Raw genomic sequence first — 23,801 nt, forward strand, 5'->3', positions numbered from 1 at the left:
CACATTAATAGGGAAATTGGTACATACTTAACTCCACAGTAACTATTTGAATTGTAGGAGTCATCTGGGATTTGAAACTGAAAGAATCTGAACTGAGGCAAAAAAGGAAAGAAACCCAAACCCAGACAAGCACTCAAATATTTGCCCATCTCTAATAGCCAATAAAGTCTTGATAACAAAATCAACATTTAATGTATGTCCCTAGGCTTTCTGTATGAATGAAAGTTTGTTTTTCAATTAAGGCTTGAACTGGTAAAGGATCATGGCTTGGTCCCTAATGAGTCATTGCATATCTTATACAGAAAACAAGATGCAGTCAATTTTCCAGCATTTCCGGATAAAAACAGAAGTTTGCTAGTAGTGAGAAAGGTATTACCAGTTAGCCTAGAAAATTGCATAATGGACCAATTGTCTAACCTATCATAATGCAACAACACTGATCTTTGCAAGAATAGAGGGCTGGTAATAATTATGGTAGCTCAATATGGAGATTCGCAGTCATCCAGTTCATGATTGTCCCCAAATTCTGAAGAAGCTAAAAAAAGAGCTTCAAGGAAAAAGAAGAAAGTTCAGTTGCCTCTTGAAAAAGTACCTTTGGAACAATCCTGGTAGCAGAAATAATTTTATCTGTTGGATTCTTAAATTAAAAATGCTTCCAAAGATCTAACCAAAAAGAAGATATAGATTGTGTTGGCCTTTTTAGCTGCTGCTGCACATTGCTGGTTCATATTTATTTGGTTATCCACCTCACAGTCACTACTGCTAAGTGTGGTTCCTCCCAGTTTGTACGTGTGTCTTGGGTTTTTCCTTCCTAGGTGTAGGACTTTGCTTTTCTCGACAATGAACATCATTTTGTTAGTTTGGGCCCACAATGTTAATCTGTTGAGATCTTTGCTGTATTTTGAGCCTATCCTCTAGGGTGTTGGCTACCCCCACCAGCTTGGTGTCATCTGCAAATTTGATCAGTTCCTCCTCTATTCCTTGTCTAGATGATTAGTGAAAATGTTGAAGAGCACTGGGCCCTATACAAATAGTTGACTATACAAAGTCAACTATCCTGTGCCTTAATCAGTGGGTGGAGAACAGAATCAGGAAGGTCTGCCAATGATCTATGGGAAGTAAGATATTATCAACAGCTGCTTAACCATTTTTAAAGTTACGCACAAATAATTTCAATATCCACTCTTCTGTTTTTGTTGATGAAAGTCTTTGAAGTGTGTTTCCCGTCATAAAGAACCCCAAAATCAAATACCACAGAAGATTCCTTTATCTGACCAGGTCTAAAAAGTAAAAGGAACATGAAGATAATAGAGGAGAGTGATTGGAGTAAAAAATCCTCAATCTTATTAAAGTTTGATTTAAATTAATCCAGTTGAAGATTGCAGTTAAGGCACTAAGACAGAGAAGATCACATTGCATCATTCAAGGAAGGCTAGGGCAGATTAATCTTGGATATTTTAGAGACTCTGTAAAAATACTTGACATTAAAGGAAAAATCACGAACATCAGAACATCAGAACAGGAATATACATGAAGGAAACAAAAAAAAATGACAGAATATGCTATGTAGGAACTTAGATAATTTTTTTCTTTCTACAATCCTGTAATCAGGGATTGGCTTCAAATTTTTTAGCAAGGGGTTCTCTGCCCTGTTGCTGGGTGGGTGTGGCCATAGTGGGTGTGGCCATAGTGGGCGTGGTTTAGACAGCTTCCTGAAGTATGGCAGAGTGGCATTTTGCTCTCCCTGGAAGCTTTCCTTGATCCTCCAGAAGGACAAAAATGGCTTTCCCAGGGTCTGGAAGCCCTCTGGAGGATGGAAATAAGTCCATTTCTGGCTTTCCCAAACTTACGGTAAGCCTGTTTTCCATCCTCCTCGAACCTCTGCATGCACCCTGCATTTACCTACATCCAAAATGGGCCATGTAGGGATACCTGGGAAGGGTAAGATTTGGGAGTTCTCCAAATGGCACAGAATCTTAGCTGGACATTCTACTGAACCCCCAGCAACCCACCCCTGCCTGTAATCCCTTTTATCAGGATGGAGTTAGGGCAACTGAATGGAGCAGAGCATTTGTTAGCTAATGCCCTTCCTGGTACCTACATGGAGTTTGCATATAGATATTTTCTCTTTGCACCCTGATAAATAAACATCTGTCACCACCTAGGATTGAACTCTCAACTTTCTGAATGAGAGATTAGAGTCTTAACCTCTAAGCCAGTGTGCTGCTCAATTTTGAGACCATTTCTGCTCAACTCTGACTCTATTTTAGCTAATAAAACAAATAGCAACTGGAAAAAGTGAAAAACAAGAAGACAACATATTTGGATGAATGGGAATGCCCCTTGAGCCCTGCATAGGAAAAGAAGCCTGAAGCATTTCAACACTGCCCAAAAAGTATCTTCCAAAATCATCAGACATAAAAGAAGAAATTTCAATAGCCTCTGGCAAAGATGAAGATAAGAAGAGTGGAGCATACCAAAAAGCTGCCTAGGGACTTAGTCTGAATGAAGATTCAATTACAAGAAACAGAATTGCTTGGCTTGTTCCAGCATTGCAAGGGAACTATTGAGGGCTTTATGAAAGGAAACTGCATTGTCAGTAAATGGGATCTTTCCATATTTCTGTTTCCATTTACAATTGTAAATATGAGCCCTCTGTCAGTCCAGAATAAACACTGGATGGGCATTCCTTTTAAAGATAGCTTTTTGGAAGCTGGAACCAAAAAAACAAATCTGGTTGAGTTAACAAAATTAAATCCACACTTCAAGAGACCTGACTTTGTAGGAGGACATCTGAGAGCAACGACTTTAGTAACCGAGTAGTTGATGCATGAACTCACTACCTAACTCTGTAGTATCATCACCTAACCCCCCAAACTTTACCCTTAGATTATCCACTGTTGACCTCTCCCGATTCCTAAGAGGTCAGTAAGGGGCGTGCATAAGTGTACTGTGTGCCTATTGTCCTTTGTCTTAATGTTTCTCTATTACTAATATCATGTATATAAATATTATTATATCTTTGTATACCACCAAGATGTACTTGACAAAACAAATGTAAATGAATGAATGAATGAATAAATAAATAAATAAGCGCCATCTCAGAGAATAAACTAGTACAGGGCAGGGGTGGGTTCTAACTTACCTTGCTGCTGGTTCATTGCCTCCCATGTTGTGTGGCCACATCATGTGGCCACATACACACTTTGCTGGAAATAATAATAACAATAATAATTTTAAAAGCCACAAACAAGATGGTGACACATGCACAGCTTTTGTGCATGCTCAGAAGAAAAGAAACTGGAAAAAAAATATAAAAAATATGGTGGTGTCCATAGTCCGGCACCGACAAAACTGGTTCTGTGACATCATTGTGACATCACCGGCAAGTTGCTACCAGTTCAGGTCAACCAGGAGGAACCCACATCTTGTACAGGGGACTCCAACCTTGGCAACTTTAAAATTTGTGGTCTTCAACTTCCAGAATTCCTCAGCCAGCATGGAATGAGGGGAGAGAAAAATCAAATAAAACAATAACAATGAGCTGTTCTTTACTCCATGCTGCAGGATTTATATTCCTTTACTCCAGAGGAGTGCAAACTCTTTAAGATCAGAGGGCTGGAGATTGGTGGGGATGACACCTAGATTTTCACTGGGGTTCTTGTATATTTTTAGCTGTGTTAATGTCTTATTTGGCTTTATGCACTGCCCACTGGAGATAAGCCACCAATGCAAGCAAGCAAGCAAGCAAGCAAGCAAGCAAGCAAGCAAGCAAGCAAGCAAGCAAGCAAGCAAGCAAGCAAGCAAGCAAGCAAGCAAGCAAGAAATAAATAAATAAATAAATAAATAAATAAATAAATAATGGAAAATGAAGTGTAATATTAAAAGTGCTTGGAGGCTACCTTATCATGTCAAAATGATGGATGTGTGCTTAGTTCCATGACATATTCAGGAAAAGGGAAAAGGGACTAAAGAAATCAATGAACCGGCAATATTACTCAATTTGTTGTGCTCAGCTAATGAAAAGAAAGTTTTCAGCATAGTTGACAAAAGAGATCATGCTTATATTGAAATAGGAAAGGGCAGAAATGCGGCTCATGGCCATCTGAAAGCATTTCAGAAAACTGAAGAGATGAGGATGTGGCGAAAAAAATGTCCATCTAGTTCAGTTCCAATCCAATGTTGCGGTTTTCACCTGAACTCTAATTCATTTCCTTTGTGTTTGTCCTAAATAATGTTTTGGAAATGAACCATTTTAGCAATTAATGCTAGAGTAATATATAGTAGACATCTTGTACCTCTTTTTAAAGTGTAATATAACATAAAATATAACATTTTATGTATATTTATTGTTACTGTGTTAAGATTCCCACTTTCAAGTTGTAATTCCATTTCATTCGAGATATTTCTGTTTAATTTCACCCAACCATAGGGGAAGGTTTGGTAGGGAAAGTTTGCCTATTTGCCGATGACTCTAAAGTGTGCAATAGGGTTGATATTCCTGGAGGCGTCTGTAATATGGTAAATGATTTAGCTTTACTAGATAAATGGTCTAAGCAATGGAAACTGCAGTTTAATGTTTCCAAATATAAAATAATGCACTTGGGGAAAAGGAATCCTCAATCTGAGTATTGCAGTTCAGTGTTGGCAAATACTTCAAAAGAAAAGGATTTAGGGGTAGTGATTTCTGACAGTCTCAAAATGGGTGAACAGTGCAGTCAGGCGGTAGGGAAAGCAAGTAGGATGCTTGGCTGCATAGCTAGAGGTATAACAAGCAGGAAGAGGGAGATTATGATCCCACTATATAGAATGCTGGTGAGACCACATTTAGAATACTGTGTTCAGTTCTGGAGACCTCACCTACAAAAAGATATTGACAAAATTGAACGGGTCCAAAGACGGGCTACAAGAATGGTGGAAGGTCTTAAGCATAAAACGTATCAGGAAAGACTTAATGAACTCAATCTGTATAGTCTGGAGGACAGAAGGAAAAGGGGGGACATGATCGAAACATTTAAATATATTAAAGGGTTAAATAAGGTCCAGGAGGGAAGTGTTTTTAATAGGAAAGTGAACACAAGAACAAGGGGACACAATCTGAAGTTAGTTGGGGGAAAGATCAAAAGCAACATGAGAAAATATTATTTTACTGAAAGAGTAGTAGATCCTTGGAACAAACTTCCAGCAGATGTGGTAGATAAATCCACAGTAACTGAATTTAAACATGCCTGGGATAAACATATATCCATCCTAAGATAAAATACAGAAAATAGTATAAGGGCAGACTAGATGGACCATGAGGTCTTTTTCTGCCGTCAGACTTCTATGTTTCTATGTTTCTAACCATATATTTCTTCAAAAGTCACTGAACCATTGCTGTATATAATAGCTGCAAGAATTGTTAAGTTTCTGATTGGAAAAGGTTTTTGATACTTTTTTTTGGGAACAATGGCTCATCTAATTGTGGGATTATGTTTCAATATCAATGTTGCCCATGTAGAATTAATTCTAACTGAAAACTGCTCCTGGATTATAATGTTATAGTTTTCTGCCACTCTGGAAATTTGTTTTTCCCCTCATAGAATCATATTTTTCTTGTTATGTAATCAAGGTGAGTTGTATTTTTACTTAGATGGGATACCCTTCAGACATTCTCTCTGTCACAGTTTTTTTTCTTCTCCTCCCCTTTGTCCTTGTCCTCCTCCTGATCGTTCTTCTTCTTCCTCGTCCTCCTCATCCTCCTCACCCTCTTCATCCTTGTCCTCTTCCTCTGCCGTCTCCATCTTCCCTCCTTCTCCTTGTCCTCTTCTTTACATTTATAGCTTCATTAGCATCAACCAAGTATTTCAATTGGAAATTCAGTAAGGATAATTATCTGTAGGAAGATGTATGATGTAGCTATCTACCACAGAAGACTTAGGATAAGAGTTGAATCGTTGCAGGATCTGAGGCCATCAAAATCAAGTCTTTATATCTTCAGCGATAGGATACACAAGGGAAAAGCATTTAAGTCTGTGCAGAAGTGACTGGGAAAATTTTAAATAACTGATCATCTCTCTTATAGATAATTCCTTATATGATTATACGATTCCTTGATCTCTTAATTGAGCTATATTTGATCATTTCTTGTGCTTTATCTTCTGAAAATTTGATGTCAGACTGTGCTTGCCCAAAGCAGTGGGTTTCAATTTTTTTTACTACCAGTTCTGTGGATGTGGCATGACTTGGCTTGGAAGGCAAGGGGAAAGATTCTGTAAAATCTCCATTCCCACCCTGCTCCAAAGGAAGACTACTATAAAATCTTCATTTCATCCCAATTAGCTGGGACTTGGGAAGCAGAGAATAGATGGGGGCAGAGCCAGTCAGAGGTGGTATTTACCAATTCTCCAAACTACTCAACATTTCTGCTACCAGTTTTCCAAATTACTCAAAATTTTTGCTATGGGTTCTAGCAGACCCTGCTAAAACCCACCTCTGCTTGTCCAGCTCTTGCAATATTGATGAAGGCCTATATACTATTATTTATAGTACTGTGGCCTGTTTTGCTGATAAGTAACTTATGAAACTATCTTTAATTCTTCATGAATCTCTGTTAAACTATGAAAATATAGAAAACTTTCTCGGAGAGGGAAGGCATACAAATCCAATTAAATAAATAAAATAATTCCTTAATTGCATTGCTTAGTTCTTTTTTTTTCTTCCACTAACGAAAATCATAGTTATTTCTACTGAGTAGTTACTTGAAAGCAGCTTGGCGTTTTTTTCTTTGTTTTTTTTAAATGGATCAAATGTGACATTTTGTGTTATTGATTGATTGATTGATATATTGGATTTACATGCCATCCCTCTCTGAGAAAGGTTTCTATATTTTCATAGTTTAACAGAGATTCATGAAGAATTAAAGATAGTTTCATAAGTTACTTATCAGCAAAACAGGCCACAGTACTATAAATAATAGTATATAGGCCTTCATCAATATTGCAAGAGCTGGACAAGCAGAGGTGGGTTTTAGCAGGGTCTGCTAGAACCCATAGCAAAAATTTTGAGTAATTTGGAAAAACTGGTAGCAGAAATGTTGAGTAGTTTGGAGAATTGGTAAATACCACCTCTGACTGGCTCTGCCCCCATCTATTCTCTGCTTCCCAAGTCCCAGCTAATTGGGATGAAATGAAGATTTTATAGTAGTTTATTTATTTAAAATTAACATTGGATCAATAGACAATTTTTCTGTATCTTTTTTTTTAGTATGTTACTAATCACAGTAGTATGCATATGTAGAATGAGAATGTTCTCTTTAGAACTATAAATACATTTTGGACTTTTTAATAGAATAAGTACAAATGTATTGTTTTTGAAAAGATATCTTCATATTTGAATTTAAATGTGATTTGGAAATGCAATACAAATTAACTCAAGATTAGGGAGCTACATTCAATGAAATGTCAGATAAGTATGCCTAGAACTCTTGTATGATTAGTTATTACAAGGAAACAAACTTAATTAACCGGAGTTTGTGGATATTTGGTCTAGTGATTAAGACATAAGGTTAGAAACAAAGAATCTATGAGCTCTAATCTCCCCTTAGGTATGAAAGTTAGCTGGTGACTTTTAGGACAATCCCTTTCTTTAATCCCGATTTGCCTCACAGGGTATTTGTTGGGAAGATAAGAGGAGGAGGAAGGAGTATTGTGAAAGTTCATATACTGTAAATATGCTCACTACCTTGAGTTATTTATGAAAATAAATAAAAAGTCAGGATAAAAAAAAAGCATGTGATCAATAAATTAGTTATTGCTGTACCTACTGAATCTAATACTCTGAAAACACAGTGGAGCTGACATCTAAGTAGACTTCTATAAGATTGAGCAATAATCTTATTGTGGTGATTAATTATACAATAAGGAATTGGATGATTACCCTTCAACATTTAACCTGAAGAGCTATAGAGAAAAAAAGAGAGGAATTGTTCAAGAATTTCACATAACTCTACATTAGTTGTGAACATGTTAAATACAATTCCATGGCATATGCTGCTTTATTAATACATTCTGGAAGTCATCAGGCTATATTAAATTCCTGACATGGAAAGAAATACAGTCATCAAGTCTAGCGAAGCAGGTCTGGAATCTTAATCAACTGCTTAACTTAATCTCCTTTCCATTTCCAACCGATTTGTCTGCTGCTTTTCCATAGTAGGACAGAGTTCTCTTCAATAGAGATAGTGTTTTCCTTGCTGTGAGTACTGCATTTTATCTCTCAAGTCAAGAGCTTCACAATAACATGCCACCAAAGAGGAAAAGGAAATGTATTCATCGAAAGAAAAAATACTCCAATGAAAGTCAAAGTTTATGTGCAAATCTAGATATCTAGAATTTCATAATCTAATAGGTTTGGAATCCTAACTGTTGGAATACTCATATTTAATTATCTAAATCCAAAGCCCACTATAACAACATATGTGCTAAAAAAGCCAACACAATCCTAAGCTGCATCAACAGGGGAATACACTCCAAGACCAGGGAAGTCTTAATACCACTCTACTACGCTCTGGTCCGACCACACCTGGAGTACTGTACACAAGAGACATTGAAACTCTGGAGAAGGTGCAAAAAAGAGCAACCAAGATGATTAAGGGATTGGAAACCAAGATTTACGAAGAGACACTGAGGGAACTGGGCATGGATAGCCTAGAGAAAAGGAGGGCCAGAGCAGACATGATAGCAGTCTACAAGTATATGAGGGGATGTTACAGAGAGGAGGGGATCACTTTATTCTCCAGGGCACCAGAGGGCCGGACGAGGAACAATGGCTGGAAGCTGACGAAGGAGAGATTCAGCATGGAGATAAGGAGGAACTTCCTGATAGTTAGAGCGATCAACCAATGGAATAACCTACCAGTGGACGTTGTGAATGCCAACACTCTGGACATTTTAAAGAGAAGATTGAACTGCCACTTGACTGGAGTGCTATAGGGTTCCTGCTTGGGCAGGGGGTTGGACTTGATGGCCTTCATGGTTCCTTTCAACTCTAACAATCAATCAATCAATCAATCAATCAATCAATCAATCAATCAATCAATAAATAAATCAATAAATAAATAAATAAATAAATATCACCAAAAAAAGGCATTAAGAGTTGTAAACCTAATCTTGCTTAGCTTCTTCTTTGATAATATTACTCTACTAACCAGAGCATACAAAACATATGCTACACCAATTCTCAAATACAGCTCATCTGTCTGGAACCCACACTGCATATCGGACATTAATACAATTGAACGTGTCCATAGATATTTCATGAGAAGAGTCATCCATTCCTCTGCTCACAACAGAATACTTTATGCCACCAGACTTGAAATTCTGGGCTTAGGCCTTTATAATTATGCCGCCTTCAGTATGACCTAAGCGTAGTTCATAAAATTATCTGCTACAAAGTACTACCTGTCAATGACCACATCAGCTTCAACCACAACAATACACAAGCACACAATAGATAAAAACTTAAAGTGAACCACTCCAAACTCGATTGCAGAAAATACGACTTCAGCAACAGTGTAGTCAGTGCCTGGAATATACTACTTGACGGTGGTTTCATTCCCAAATCCCCAAAATTTTAACTGTCTACTGTTGACCTCACCCCATTCCTAAGAGGTCTGTAAGGGGCATGCATAAGTGCACTAGCGTTCCTACTGCCCTGTCCTAATGTATCTGTTCTGACCTAGACTTCCTGATAAATAATGCAGCACAAATAGCATCCCAAAAACCTCTTTTATTTTAACAGCTGTGATTCATGTTCATTTCCAGCTGTAATAAGCCCAAAACAATATTAATGAGCCTGACATCTTTCTGAAGAAGGCAGATAAGCACACAAACCTTTATCTTTCTTGACACACTGCCAAAGACCAATTAGCAAGGAGCTTTGCAAGATCAAACAGAAACACGGAGTCAGAACTAAAATGACACAAGTTAAACAAAGTTGCTTCCTGCAACGAGCACTTCCGTTTGCTCCAGTTTTATAGCCTAGGGGAGGAGCCAATTATCTGTCTTGCTCCAAGTAGTCTTTCCCCTCTGTAACTGTTCTTGCCATCCATGCATTGGGAACAGACTCTCCCTGCTCCTCTGCCTCTGGATTCAGCACAGATCTCCCAGATGGTCTGGGCTGGACCCCTGTCTCTGGCTCCGAGCCTTCTCCAGGAGTGGCCTTTATTCCTCCCCAACCTCCCTGCTGTCTGACTCTGCTGCCAGCTCCACAGGCCATTGGTGGACCACAATACTACCTTTTATATACATTTACATCATATACATTTCATGTATTCAATTCATGTTTATACTCATATGTACTATCAAATACATGTTTCACAAAATTAAATAAATATAATTAACAAACAAACAAACAAATTTAAGCGATGTTCTATTAGAAATAACTAATAGTCCAACTATTATAGGTTCTGTCGGGCTTTCTGGTAGACTCCTCCCAAAAATTCACAGGTACAAATTTCAGACACACACACGTTTGAAAATTCAAAACAATGTTCTTTATAATGAAAATTCACTTAACCTAAGCCCTCTTTTAGTATAGCAAAGAGCACTCGTCTCCAAACAAACTGGTAATTTGTACAAGTCCTTTATCAGTTCTGTGATACTTAGCTTGCAGTTGTGAGGCAATTCACAGTCCTATTTATAGCAGCCTCACTAATTACCACAGCCCCACCCAACCACAGGTGGTCTCATTTTCTTTGATAATAATCTCTCAGTTGTTGTTGCCTATGCATCGCTCTCCGCATGCGTGGCTGTATCATTAACTCTTGTTCTGAATCCAAGGAGGAGCTAGATAATTGATCTCCTTCCGAGCTGTCTGCCACACTCTCCTCCTCCCTGTCACTCATGTCTTCTTGGTCATAGGAGCCTTCATCAGCAGATTCCACCAGGAGCAAAACAGGCCTGCAGCATGTGGATGTCTCTCCCACATCCACAGTCCTTGGGGCAGGAGCTGGGCCAGAGCTAACCACAACATTATAGATCTTTTTTTAAAAAAAATAAATAGCTAGTAGCTAACTTATTGACTAAATCCTAAATCAGGGTATAATGAGATTTGGAGATGTGACAATCTCTCACTGCCTTAGCATAATTGTGTGTGAGGACAATTGCCACATTGCTCTATTTTTGTTCAGGAATTTTGTTCATGTTATATGGCCAAACAAAAATGTATTTTGTTAATCTGAGTTATGTATGTGGTATTATCCAGGCTCAGCCTTTAAAAAAAAAAAGCATGGAGGACCAGTTTTGACTACAGCATACATCAACACTGAATAAAATTGCTGTCCCAGACAATTTAACCACAATAAAATGAATGAAATAAAGCCAAACATCAATTAATAGTACTGTATTTCTTTTCACAGAAGTTTTGTGGAAGGCTAAAAAGCATACACGCTTTGTGCAAAATGTATGACATTTCAAACATAAGCATTGTTGCATGACTATAAAACATAAATTCTGAAAGCTTAATCTGATAAACCGTAAGCAATTATCTGGGATAGTATCAGCAATGGAACAGTACCGTTGGGATGTGTGTATGTATTCTTTTTTAAATTTTTTTAGGATTTCAGCTTAACTGGAGAGGCAGAGAGAAGATGAATAATAAGAAATGTTTCTAAACTAAATGAAGAGTTTTAAATTATCTTTTTTGGCACAATCAACAAAGGTTAATTTCTTCATTTTTTCCCATCCATTTATAGACAAATTACCTTAAATGATTTATAATTTAGTTTGGACTCATTAACATGTTGAAGAAAAACTTGTTATGTGTGATCTATTTTATGGTCGTTAATTGATAAAACAATTTATATTTGTTTGTGGTACAGTATTCAGATTCTAAATTTATTTCTAATAAAGAAGCATAATAAAACGGGCCATATTTTTGCTGCAGTAATGCATTTGTGTGTTTATCTGTTGACCTTTACCCACAAATAGCTGTTACACCTGGCTGTGAAAGAGCATCTTCTTTGCATACTGTTATGCCTGTAGCATATAATTTGTGTATTTTTATTGCTGCTGCTCTTTAATGTATCATGAGCTCCATTTTGTGGACAAACGCAATCTTTCTTTGCTTGGAACATTGGTTTTGGTAACATTTTGACCTTAATAAGTACCCATACTGTCTGTAATGTTCTGAGGTAACAGAAACATTTAGAAAAATCCAATTTAGTCTGTGACACATGTTCTTCTGAAGACAAAATACACAGCGTCACTGTTTTACCTTAACCTATCCTTCAGTAAAGTATCAAGATATGTACATAGTCCAGTTTATTAAAGGACAGGAGGGTTTAGCTGAACATTGAGCTATACACAGGTTAATGTGTAGTGAGGAGAGAACACATCCTATATTTGATATAGTATCATATGTATTCCATCAGAAAGTTATTTAAAAAGCTATTAGGCTACACTCTATCCAAGGGAACAATTAATTTGGCTGTAATTACTGCATATCTTGGATTTGAAACATTGACTTAAAGGTTGATAACATGATATGTCAAAGTCAATTTGATGGAGAAGTTAAAGACTCTGGGATAGAAACTGTTCTGTCGGGCTCTCTGGTAGAATCCTCCCAAAAATTCACAGGTACAAATTTCAGACACACACACGTTTGAAAATTCAAAACAATGTTCTTTATAATGAAAATTCACTTAAACTAAGCTCTCTTTTGGTATAGCAAAGAGCACTCATCTCCAAACAAATTGGTAATTCGTACAAGTCCCTTATCAGTTCTGTGATACTTAGCTTGCAGCTGTGAGGCAATTCACAGTCCTTCTTTCACAAAGTGAAACACACTTTGCTCTGGTTTAGTTTCAAAGCAGGGAAAAATCAGCACACAAAAAGTCAAAGTCAGTAAAGCAGTCATGAAACACAACAAACAATCAGATAATCCTCCACAATGGCCAAACCCACAAGCTGCTATTTATAGCAGCCTCACTAATTACCACAGCCCCACCTAACCACAGGTGGCCTCATTTTCTTTGATAATAATGTCTCAGTTGTTGTTGCCTATGCATCGCTCTCTGCATGCGTGGCTGTATCATTAACTCTTGTTCCGAATCCAAGGAGGAGCTAGATAATCGATCTCCTTCTGAGCTATCTGCCACACTCTCCTCCTCCCTGTCACTCATGTCTTCTTGGTCAGAGGAGCCTTCATCATCAGATTCCACCAGGGGCAAAACAGGCCTGCAGCATGTGGATGTCTCCCCCACATCCACAGTCCTTGGGGCAGAAGCTGGGCCAGAGCTAACCACAACAGAAACTAGGAGAACATGACTTCTAGTCTGGCCTTAAACACAAAGCCAGCTGGGTGATCTTGGGCCAGTCTTTCTTTCACAGCTTCAGAGAAAAGAGGATATGAAAATCCTTCTAATGCATTGTCAGGAAAACTTCAGGGGACTAATCTAGGCAGTCGCCAGAAGTCAGGATTGACTTAAGGGTTAAAATACTAAAGGGAAACATCATGATACATGAAGAACAAACAAAAAAAAGATTTGTCAGATCAATTTCAGCTATGGTTGCCTAACTGGACACACCTATGTAGCTTTCATGGCAGGAACATATAAATTATTTGCCTCTTATTCATTCCAGTGTGTAGAGTCCTTGGTACACTCTGAACTTGGTTAATTATCATAAGTAATGATGATGTTACACCATTGGATAATAAAATATCTGCAAGCAAACAACTAAGCTCAGAGAGCACCAAGGACTACACAGTTCAACCCTGAGCTAATATTTGCAGAAGAGACGGAGTAACGACTCGGACACCAGAGCTGGATTTAAACTTGGGTCATTTTTATTATAATAAATTTGCATAATTTATTAATTAAATTAGTAAGAATTAGCATAAATTTGCATAAATCAACATATTCAACTATGACCCGGAAACAGTGGACCTGCAGGGTCAAACAAACACTTCCGGGGCGGAAATGACGTAAAAGGTCAACATTCCTGGGCAACTAAGGGCGTAGTCGATGCTGGTCCAGGTGAGGGACCTCTCCCTCACCTGAGACCCTGCCATGCACTCGCATGAGGGGGGTCCCGCCGGCTCACCCCTACCCTGGGACTTCAATAGCGGGACCCAAAGACAGGTTCCCCCCAAGTGCGCAGGTAGCACCCACCATGGGCTTGGAGAGAACCTGTCAATCATCCCCAAAGATGCCCAAGGGAGAACGCGCAGTTGCTGAACCACCACCCAGATTTCCGCCCCTAACCTGCCTACCCAAATGACCAGAGGTAAGCCAATTAACCTAATTAAATGCAAGCACCCCCTAACCGCACATCCATCTCCCCAGTGTGGAATGGGCGAAAAAACAGCCCGGCCTAATGGGCGAGGCTGCAAAAAATTCCCATTCGGCCCCCGAAGGCGACCCACCAGGCACACTGCAAAATAGGGAAGGGCGGGTGGGTGTCTGCTCGTGAGCTGGGTCCGGGGCGAAAAGGCCTGCTTCCAGGCCTGCTGCCCTTAAATAGGGCCAGCAGGCCCCGCCCGGACCCAACGTCATGCCCAGCCACGTGGGCAAAGCATTCCCGGCCGAAATCTCGCCTCGCGAGATTTCGGCCGAAAACAAGATGGCGGCCGCCATGGAAGGGTCCGAGTCTGCCCGGCCCTTCCGCAAAAGCGCCGTGGGGCCGGTAAGTCAGCCGGCGATATTGCAGAAGAGACGGAGTAACGACTCGGACACCAGAGCTGGATTTAAACTTGGGACCTCTCCCTCACCTGAGACCCTGCCATGCACTCGCATGAGGGGGGTCCCGCCGGCTCACCCCTACCCTGGGACTTCAATAGCGGGACCCAAAGACAGGTTCCCCCCAAGTGCGCAGGTAGCACCCACCATGGGCTTGGAGAGAACCTGTCAATCATCCCCAAAGATGCCCAAGGGAGAACGCGCAGTTGCTGAACCACCACCCAGATTTCCGCCCCTAACCTGCCACGGAGCGGGGGTCAGATCTCTATCTTGGCCCCCCGACTCCCCCCTCTATCTGCGCCAGCTCACGCAGAGACCGCTGCAGGTCCTGTAAGAAAATGGCGTTCCCCTGCTCTGACAGGTGAACGCCATCGGCCCGGTAAAGCCACGGCCGATCTACGGTGATGAGGGGATGGGCCACTACAACCCCATCTAATTCCTTGACTGTTTTTCCCACGGCCTTATTCACCCTACGCCTGACCCGGTGTATGGCCCTAAGGGAAATGGCGTCCCTCCAAACGATCCTTGGGAGGATCTCTGACCACACCACTTGCGTGGTGGGCCATACCGTGCGAAGCCACCGCAGGTCTTCGCGCGCCTGGATGATCAATGGGAGACCACCAAGCAGGCACAGGTCATTGCCACCGAGGTGCAAGACCAGCCATCTGGGTGCGGCTATGGGTTGCCGACCACCCAGTCCCATCTGGGCGCGACCCTGGGTAGCCGCCCGCCCAGCAGCGCCGGGTACCGCCCTGAGATGCTGAGTACCCAGCAACGTCGGTAGGAGCCCCTCCCACCGCATTCCCCTCCGGCCCATCCAAACAACATTGACCCACCGTCCCAACGACAGCTGGGTCCCAATGGCGCTTCTGGCTGCTGAGCGGCCGGCCCAGAAGACCATGCTGTGGCCACACAGCAGCGCCGTCGGTTTCTGCCTGGACTGGGAACCTGGAAGAGGACACACACAGAGAGGTTACCTAGCCTAAACCCTGCCCAGAATCCTCAGCGGGCCTAACATAACCCAAATATGCCGCTGACCGCCAGCGGCCGATCTCCTGAATCCGTTGGGCCGGGAAACCAGAAAGTGCCGCGCTAGTGGCGGCGCCGATACGGAACGAATGCATTCCGTAGCCGGCGGGATCCATGCCTACCTGAGCTATTGCCTTTGACACTACCGCCCAGAATTGATACCGGGTCAGGGGGGTGCCATCCTGGTGTTGAAAAAGGTACCCACACCCTGACCCCCGCAAGCCACAAAAATGCTGCAAAGCAGCCACCGGGCAAACAGACTGATCGGTGGCTGCGCTAAGCTCAATTCTAACCCCTCTGTGTAACTGATCTGTCTTGGAGTGTCTCACCAAAAGGGAGACACCCCCCTGTCTAAAGGTCAGATCAGTGAGCTGGAAAGCACGGAGCGACAAGTCAGACTGCGAGGAGGCCATAGCCTCGCTGACCCTGAGGGCCCCAAAAAACATAACACAAGTCGCTGCCCTAAAAAGACGGGCCTCGTACAGAGAGGCACACAGACTGTCAAATGTTTGATTAATCAAAGACAGCTGATGAACCGTCAGGGCCTGACGAGTGTCAGAAGGGAACCCCTGTCGCTCCCGCACCCAGCCTTCCAGCATCCTCCGGATGCGAAAATCACCCGAAAAATCACTAAACCCCCCCGCCTTGGACAGAAAGGCGAGGCCGGCTAACCTAGACCTGATAGTCCTAACTGAAAGGCCACGCCCCTTCAGCAGGACACAAAATTCAGCTAGGTGCTCAACCGGGACAGGCCAGCTATGGGGGTAACCCCTACCCTGCCTGAAATCCCCAAACTCCTTACCTGCACGCTGGTAAGCTCGCAGGGTTCCAGGTGCTACAGATAAGGCGATCGCCCTGGAGGCCTCGTCTCTCCAGCTCTCGGGAGCCCGCCCAGGCTCCACAGGTGGGCTGGAAACACCTCTGGCGACTCTCGGGCCCACGGGGCCAGGGTCCGAAACCTGGACAACTGACCACGGGACAAGGCGTCAGCCACCCTGTTATCTAGCCCCGGGACGTGCCTGGCCAAAAACAATGCGTTCAGAGACAAGGACCTGTGCACAAAATGGCGGACAAGCCGCATTACCCTGTCACTCTTAGAGGACAGGGCGTTCACAACATGGACAACCGCTAGATTGTCACACCAAAAATGCACGGTCTTGTCCCTGAACTGCTCTCCCCAGAGCTCTAAGGCCACTATCAAAGGGAAAAGCTCCAAAAAGGTCAAGTCCTTAACCAATGAACAGGCACTCCATTCCGGAGGCCATGCCGACCAGCACCACTGGTCACCTAACACTACCCCAAAACCGCAAGTCCCTGCGGCGTCGGAACACAGCTGCAGCTCCGCTTCCAAAAGAAGCTCGTGCCGCCAGAAAGACAACCCGTTAAAATGTTCCAAAAACTCCCGCCACACGCAGAGGTCAGCCCTGACCCCAGCGCATAAGCGGGTACGATGGTGGGGCAAACGGAGCCCCTTCATCGCATCATACAACCGGCGAGAAAAAGCCCTGCCTGGCACCACTACCCGACAGGCAAAATTAAGGATCCCGGCCAATTCCTGGAGCTGCCGAAGCGTAACCTTCCTGCAGCCCAAGACCGCCTCCAGCTTGGTCCTAATCTTAATCAACTTATCCATGGGCAATCTGGAAGATTGCTCCTCTGAATCCAATTCAATACCGAGGAAGGTAATCCTGGTGGCAGGGCCTTCGGTCTTCTCAGGGGCTAAAGGCACCCCCAATTGAGCACAAAGGGCTTCGAAGTCCCGCATCAAAGCAAAGCATTGCTCCGAGTGTGCCGGCCCGGCCATCAAGAAATCATCAAGGTAATGAACGACCGAACCCAGGCCACTACGCCTCCTGAGCGCCCACTCCAGGAAGGTACTGAAGCTCTCAAAAAGGGAGCAGGAAACAGAGCAGCCCATAGGCAATGCCCTGTCCACATAAAACCCACCTTCGAAATGGAAGCCCAGAAGCTCGAAGTCGCCTGGGTGAATGGGGAGGAGCCGGAATGCCGACTTAATGTCGCATTTACCCATAAGGGCTCCCACCCCACACTCCCTAACCATGGCCACGGCCGCATCAAAGGACGCGTACCGGACTGAACAAAGTTCGTCAGGAATGAAGTCATTCACTGACTCCCATTTTGGAAAAGACAAATGGTGAATCAACCTAAATTCACCACTCGCCTTTTTGGGGACCACCCCCAGGGGGGACACTCTAAGATTCGAAAAGGGCGGCTCCGGGAAAGGCCCGAGGACCCTGCCCTCAGCAACCTCCTTCCGAATCTTAGCCCGTACAATGTCCTCATGTCCGACAACCGACCTGAGGTTGTCGGACATGAAGGCCTTCCTAACGCCCACATAAGGGATCCTAAATCCCTCGGAGAAGCCCCTCAAGAGCAACTCGGCTCTCGGGCGAGGGTGGTAGTCGACCAACCAACCCTCGAGCACAGAAACATTAATTGGGCTGGGCCCCTTTTCCCCCAGTTGGTGGGGAAGGTTTTCCTGGACCCCCGCCCTTCTTTTCCGCCCCTTTCTTGGGGCGGGGACAGACTGAAGCTGCATGGGACCCCCCACAATTCCCGCAGGCATGCTTGTACTTACAAAAGGGACGAAAACACGCCCCTTTTGCAGCAAACTCATGACAAGCGGGCGAGGCCCCCTTGCCAGCCACACCAGGAGTCGCCTTGGCCGGCGAAGCCGCGCCAGGCTCCTCCTCCATGAAATGCCCACTATCCGTACGCTCACACCCTTCCTTCCCTGACATATGCGTGGCCCGGAACCAAAGGTCCGGAACCACCATATCCCAAGGCAAGTTAGGCTCTACCGCCATCCTCATACGAAAGCCTTTATCATAATGGCGCCATATGGTGCCTTTATATTCGAAGTGGGCCCTGGCAATCAAATCTGTATATTTAAACATGGCAGAGGCCATAGCCGGCTGCCTCTGAATCACTACAGACCCATAAGTAAGAAAAGCATACAGCCAGGAGCTGAAGCATTTCGTTACTTTGGTCTTCTTCGTTTTCTCCCCCGGGACAATCTCTTTCTCCTGCTTAGGAACCTCTCGGTTCAAAAGCGAAAAAAGATCCACGTATTCTCCCCGCCATATAGCCTCCTTCACCGAAGGGTGAAGGTGGCATCCTAAAGGGGTGGACGGCAACCCGCACGGGATGGCCCCTGCTTTAATGCAAGCGAACGGGTCCCATACCGTGTTGGCCGCAACACCAAAAACTCCCGCACCGTGGGGGTAGGGCAAGACAGGGAGCGGGGGCATAACAGCAGGGGCTGGAGGAACCCACCCCCCTGCCCCGGGCACCGCAGGTATCCTCGCCGGACCTGGCCCGGGCAGCGGAGCAGGGCCAGCCGCCAGCGGCCCCAAAGGAGGAACCGGCTGTGCCCAGACCTGCCCGCAGGTGCCCGTGGAAGACCCCAAAAAACTGGACCCACTCCCAACCCCCGCCGGGGGAAAACCCGGGGTGGGTGAAGGAAGGAAGGACAGCGGTGTAGTGTGTGGTGCAGCCTCACCTGCCCCGTACGGGGTTGATGACATCCACGGGGGGGCCCATTGTTGCGGGGCCCGGGAAAGCCGCCATCGGCCCCGCCGGGGCCTGTCGTCCAGCAGGAGCCATCTGCCCAGCCTGGGCCGCCGCAGGATCTCTTCCCAATGCCGCAGGAACTGGATCAAGGGACCCTCCGGAGCCCGAACCACTTCTCCACTGCTCGAGCTCGTCGAGCCTCTCCAACACCCTGGCCCAAGACACGGCAGGAGAAAGATCAGGTTGAGGGGCAGGAGGCAACGAAACCACCCCCCCTTGCTCGGGGACCACCCCCATAGGCCCCTCCCTACTGGCCCGAGCCCGGGCAGAAGGCCTAAGGGCCCTCCTGGGACGCGCAGCCGGCGGAGCCATAGGGGCAGTGGCAGGCCTCTTCTTCGGAGCCATCCCAAAGCCTTAAAATCTTAAGATGCAGGGAGCAACCGCAACTGCTACCTAGTATTGAACTCCCCACCTTCTGAGTGGCAGGCAAAGGTCCCCACCACTGGGCCCTACCTAGGTTAATGAATGGAAAGGGAGAAGCCCTTGCCAACCCCCCTAGGCCCCTTCTCCGAGGCCCAAAAGAGAAAGCCTCCCCTCACAGGTAGGCCCTTAAGGCCTCAAGCCGGCCTCCAAACAACCCTGGCCCGGGGACCCCAGAAGCCAAACCGCCCCACCGCGCCCTCCTCCCGGCCGGGAGGAGGTTACCAGTCCCCCTCGGGCCCGAGGGGGATCTCCTTGCAGAACTGAGCTCAATCGATTCTCGATCCGAAGACAAGCTTTTCGCTCCCTCTGCCGGCCACAAAATGGCGGCCGCGACACGAGGGGAACCCAAAATGGCGCCGGAGCAGCACTCAGCCGAGTGTCTGCTCGTGAGCTGGGTCCGGGGCGAAAAGGCCTGCTTCCAGGCCTGCTGCCCTTAAATAGGGCCAGCAGGCCCCGCCCGGACCCAACGTCATGCCCAGCCACGTGGGCAAAGCATTCCCGGCCGAAATCTCGCCTCGCGAGATTTCGGCCGAAAACAAGATGGCGGCCGCCATGGAAGGGTCCGAGTCTGCCCGGCCCTTCCGCAAAAGCGCCGTGGGGCCGGTAAGTCAGCCGGCGATAATTCTCTTTTATTGTTCAAATTTAGTTGGGATTTCCCAGCATTCCTCCTTCCATGTTTTAACAACCAGCTTAACTGTTTGGTGATCAAACAAGGTCAACTAAGTTTTGCCACTGACTATGCCAGATTCATCTTAGGAAAGGTGCCTACTAAATGCGATAACAACAATATTCACATTTCATGCTTCAGCTTTCATTAAGTATGATTTGCTTGGCATCTTCTAAGAGCTCCTAAACATTAAGAGTCAATGTCAATGGAGATTCTCAATAATTCAGGTCATGGTTGTACCAAAGGTGCTAATTTCAAAAGGGATATGGACTTTGTTGGGGTTTTTTTTATATTTTAAAATATTCCCCAAGAAGCTTCTTTACTTCCAACTATTTTATGGCCATTCAAAGGATTTATGTTATTTGCAGTCAGCCAATCATTAGCACTCAACACTTAAGGTTCATTGTGTTGTAGTGTTTGGGTCAGTGTGTTTACCAGCTCTGGAGGGAAACAAAGATTACCGTCTACTGCCACATATATTACTATCTCATCAGGCAAATATGAATTATATGAATTCTTGCACATTATGGAATTAAACATACAAACAAGATATGATTTATAAAATGAGAACCATTCCTATCTCTATGGGACAAGAATGGTTCTCATGCTATAAATCTGGTATTAATAAGGCAGTAAGGAATGATGATGGTGATCATTTTATTTTGTCCCATATTGAGATTGAGAAGCTCTTTGTAGCCCTCTTAATCATATTTGTGGATTTTAATATGTTCTTGCCAACTTTAATTATCCGTAGAGTTTAATGTTCAAGGCCAGTTCAGGGAATTTTATATCCTCCCATATAACTGGTAAAAATTCTAAGAAAGAGAAATATAGAACCAACAATTCAATCAATGAGATTTGCCCACATTTCTACAACACTCCGTGGCCTGCACTGGCTGCCGATCAGTTTCCGGTCACAATTCAAAGTGTTGGTTATGACCTATAAAGCCCTACATGGCAGTGGACCAGAATACCTCGGGTACCGCCTTCTACCGCACCAATCCCAGCGGCCAATTAGGTCCCACAGAGTTGGCCTTCTCTGGGTCCCATCGACAAAACGATGTCATTTGGTGGGCCCCAGGGGAAGAGCCTTCTCTGTGGCGGCCCCCGCCCTCTGGAATCAACTCCCCCCAGAGATTAGAATGGCCCCCACCCTCCTTGTCTTTCGCAAGTTACTCAAGACCCACCTATATCACCAGGCATGGGGGAACTGAGACACCTCCCCCAGGCTTTCTTACATTTTATGTTTGGTATGTATGTGTTGTATGGTTTTAATTGTTTGGGTTTTATATATACTTTTTTTTAATATTAGATTTGTATTACTATTATATTGTTTTTGTTATTGTTGTGAGCCACCCCAAGTCTTCGGAGAGGGGCGGCATACAAATCTAATAAATTATTATTATTATTATTATTATTATTATTATTATTATTATTAAAACTATGATTTTTTAAAAAACTCAAACATTCAAATAGATTTATCTGGTCACTCTTTGATTTGATGGCATATAATCATCATCCAGAGACTCTCAAAATATGGATTTATTGCATGCTTTCTTCCATATTTATTTTGAAACATTGATAAGGAATTAATATTTGTAACTTTTGATGACTTCATATAAAAATTGAACAGTGGAAATGTTATTTACCAACATCCATCACTAACACTCTTTTGGTCTAGATTCATGATGTGGTGACATGCCTTCCAGGGGATTATTGGTTTCAATGAAAATAGATCTTGCCATAAAATTTAGCACCAAATTTTAGAAGCACAGTATTTTTTGATTCATGCAATGCACAAAACCACATATGTAGGCTAAAATCTTTCAGGTGCAGAAAAATCTAGAGGAAACTCAGCTCAGCCTGCAAGTTATGCATGTAACTTCAATTTTCAACAGTGCTTGGTAATCTTTGTTGCTGCTCTTCATCCAGCAATGTTCTTTTGATCGCCACTTCACCTCCACCCACCCACTCATCCCCACTGGGCTACTGTCTTCTTTTGATTTGTTTGAAATTGATTCCCATCTTTATAAATGAGAATGGCCCATTTTTCGTACTGTGTAGTAAAAAAACTATAAATGGCCTATAGTTCCAATTTTTCCAAATATTACAAATGACGACTCCCGAGGAGATAACTATTGCAGTGACTTTCACTTTGAGTTTCCTTAAGGAGAGATATAATTCCCTCGTACAGTGAGTACAATGCGTAACCATCCTTTCAGAGTGAGCTCATTTTAGTTAGAGAACTTACAGGCAGACTGGTATTTGTTTCAGGAATCCTTTCACAAGACCAGCTTTCATTTTCTTTAAAAAAAAACAATAGCATTTCAATTTAGGTTTGCAATAAATGAACTATTCTGCATCTAAGAGCTGTGCAATTAAAAGCAGCAAAGGAACAGAAGAAATATGTTGTAGACCCTATCAGTCAAGGCCAATAGAGATTCTCAGTCATCAAGGTCACAGTTGTCCCAAAGAAGCTTTTTCACAAAGCAAGTGGACTTCCTTTGTTTTTTGCTTTTTTGGCTTCTCATCCATGGTGGGATCTGTTTTCTGACATGGCGCCTACCTTTTAGAACAACTTTCCACCAGAGCTGAGATCCATCCCACCTTCTCAGCCCTGTGGAAGGGCTTCAAAACCTGATTCTATCAATAGGTTTGGAGCCCCTGATGATGGTGCTCTATGCTTGGCTGCATAGCTAGAGGTATAACAAGCAGGAAGAGGGAGATTGTGATCCCCTTATATAGAGCACTGGTGAGACCACATTTGGAATATTGTGTTCAGTTCTGGAGACCTCACCTACAAAAAGATATTGACAAAATTGAACGGGTCCAAAGATGGGCTACAAGAATGGTGGAAGGTCTTAAGCATAAAACGTATCAAGAAAGACTTAATGAACTCAATCTGTATAGTCTGGAGGACAGAAGGAAAAGGGGGGACATGATCGAAACATTTAAATATGTTAAAGGGTTAAATAAGGTTCAGGAGGGAAGTGTTTTTAATAGGAAAGTGAACACAAGAACAAGGGGACATAATCTGAAGTTAGTTGGGGGAAAGATCAAAAGCAACGTGAGGAAATATTATTTCACTGAAAGAGTAGTAGATCCTTGGAACAAACTTCCAGCAGACGTGGTTGGTAAATCCACAGTAACTGAATTTAAACATGCCTGGGATAAACATATATCCATCCTAAGATAAAACACAGGAAATAGTATAAGGGCAGACTAGATGGACCATGAGGTCTTTTTTCTGCCGTCAGTCTTCTATGTTTCTATGTTGAAAGAAGCTAATAGAGTAAGCATAGATTCTACTTCCTTATGTAATTAGTTTTATATAACTCTTCTTTATGTTTTTATATTCATGTTTTTATT

This window comes from Erythrolamprus reginae, chromosome 3 (genome assembly GCF_031021105.1).
Source record: "Erythrolamprus reginae isolate rEryReg1 chromosome 3, rEryReg1.hap1, whole genome shotgun sequence".
Taxonomy (NCBI): domain Eukaryota; kingdom Metazoa; phylum Chordata; class Lepidosauria; order Squamata; family Dipsadidae; genus Erythrolamprus; species Erythrolamprus reginae.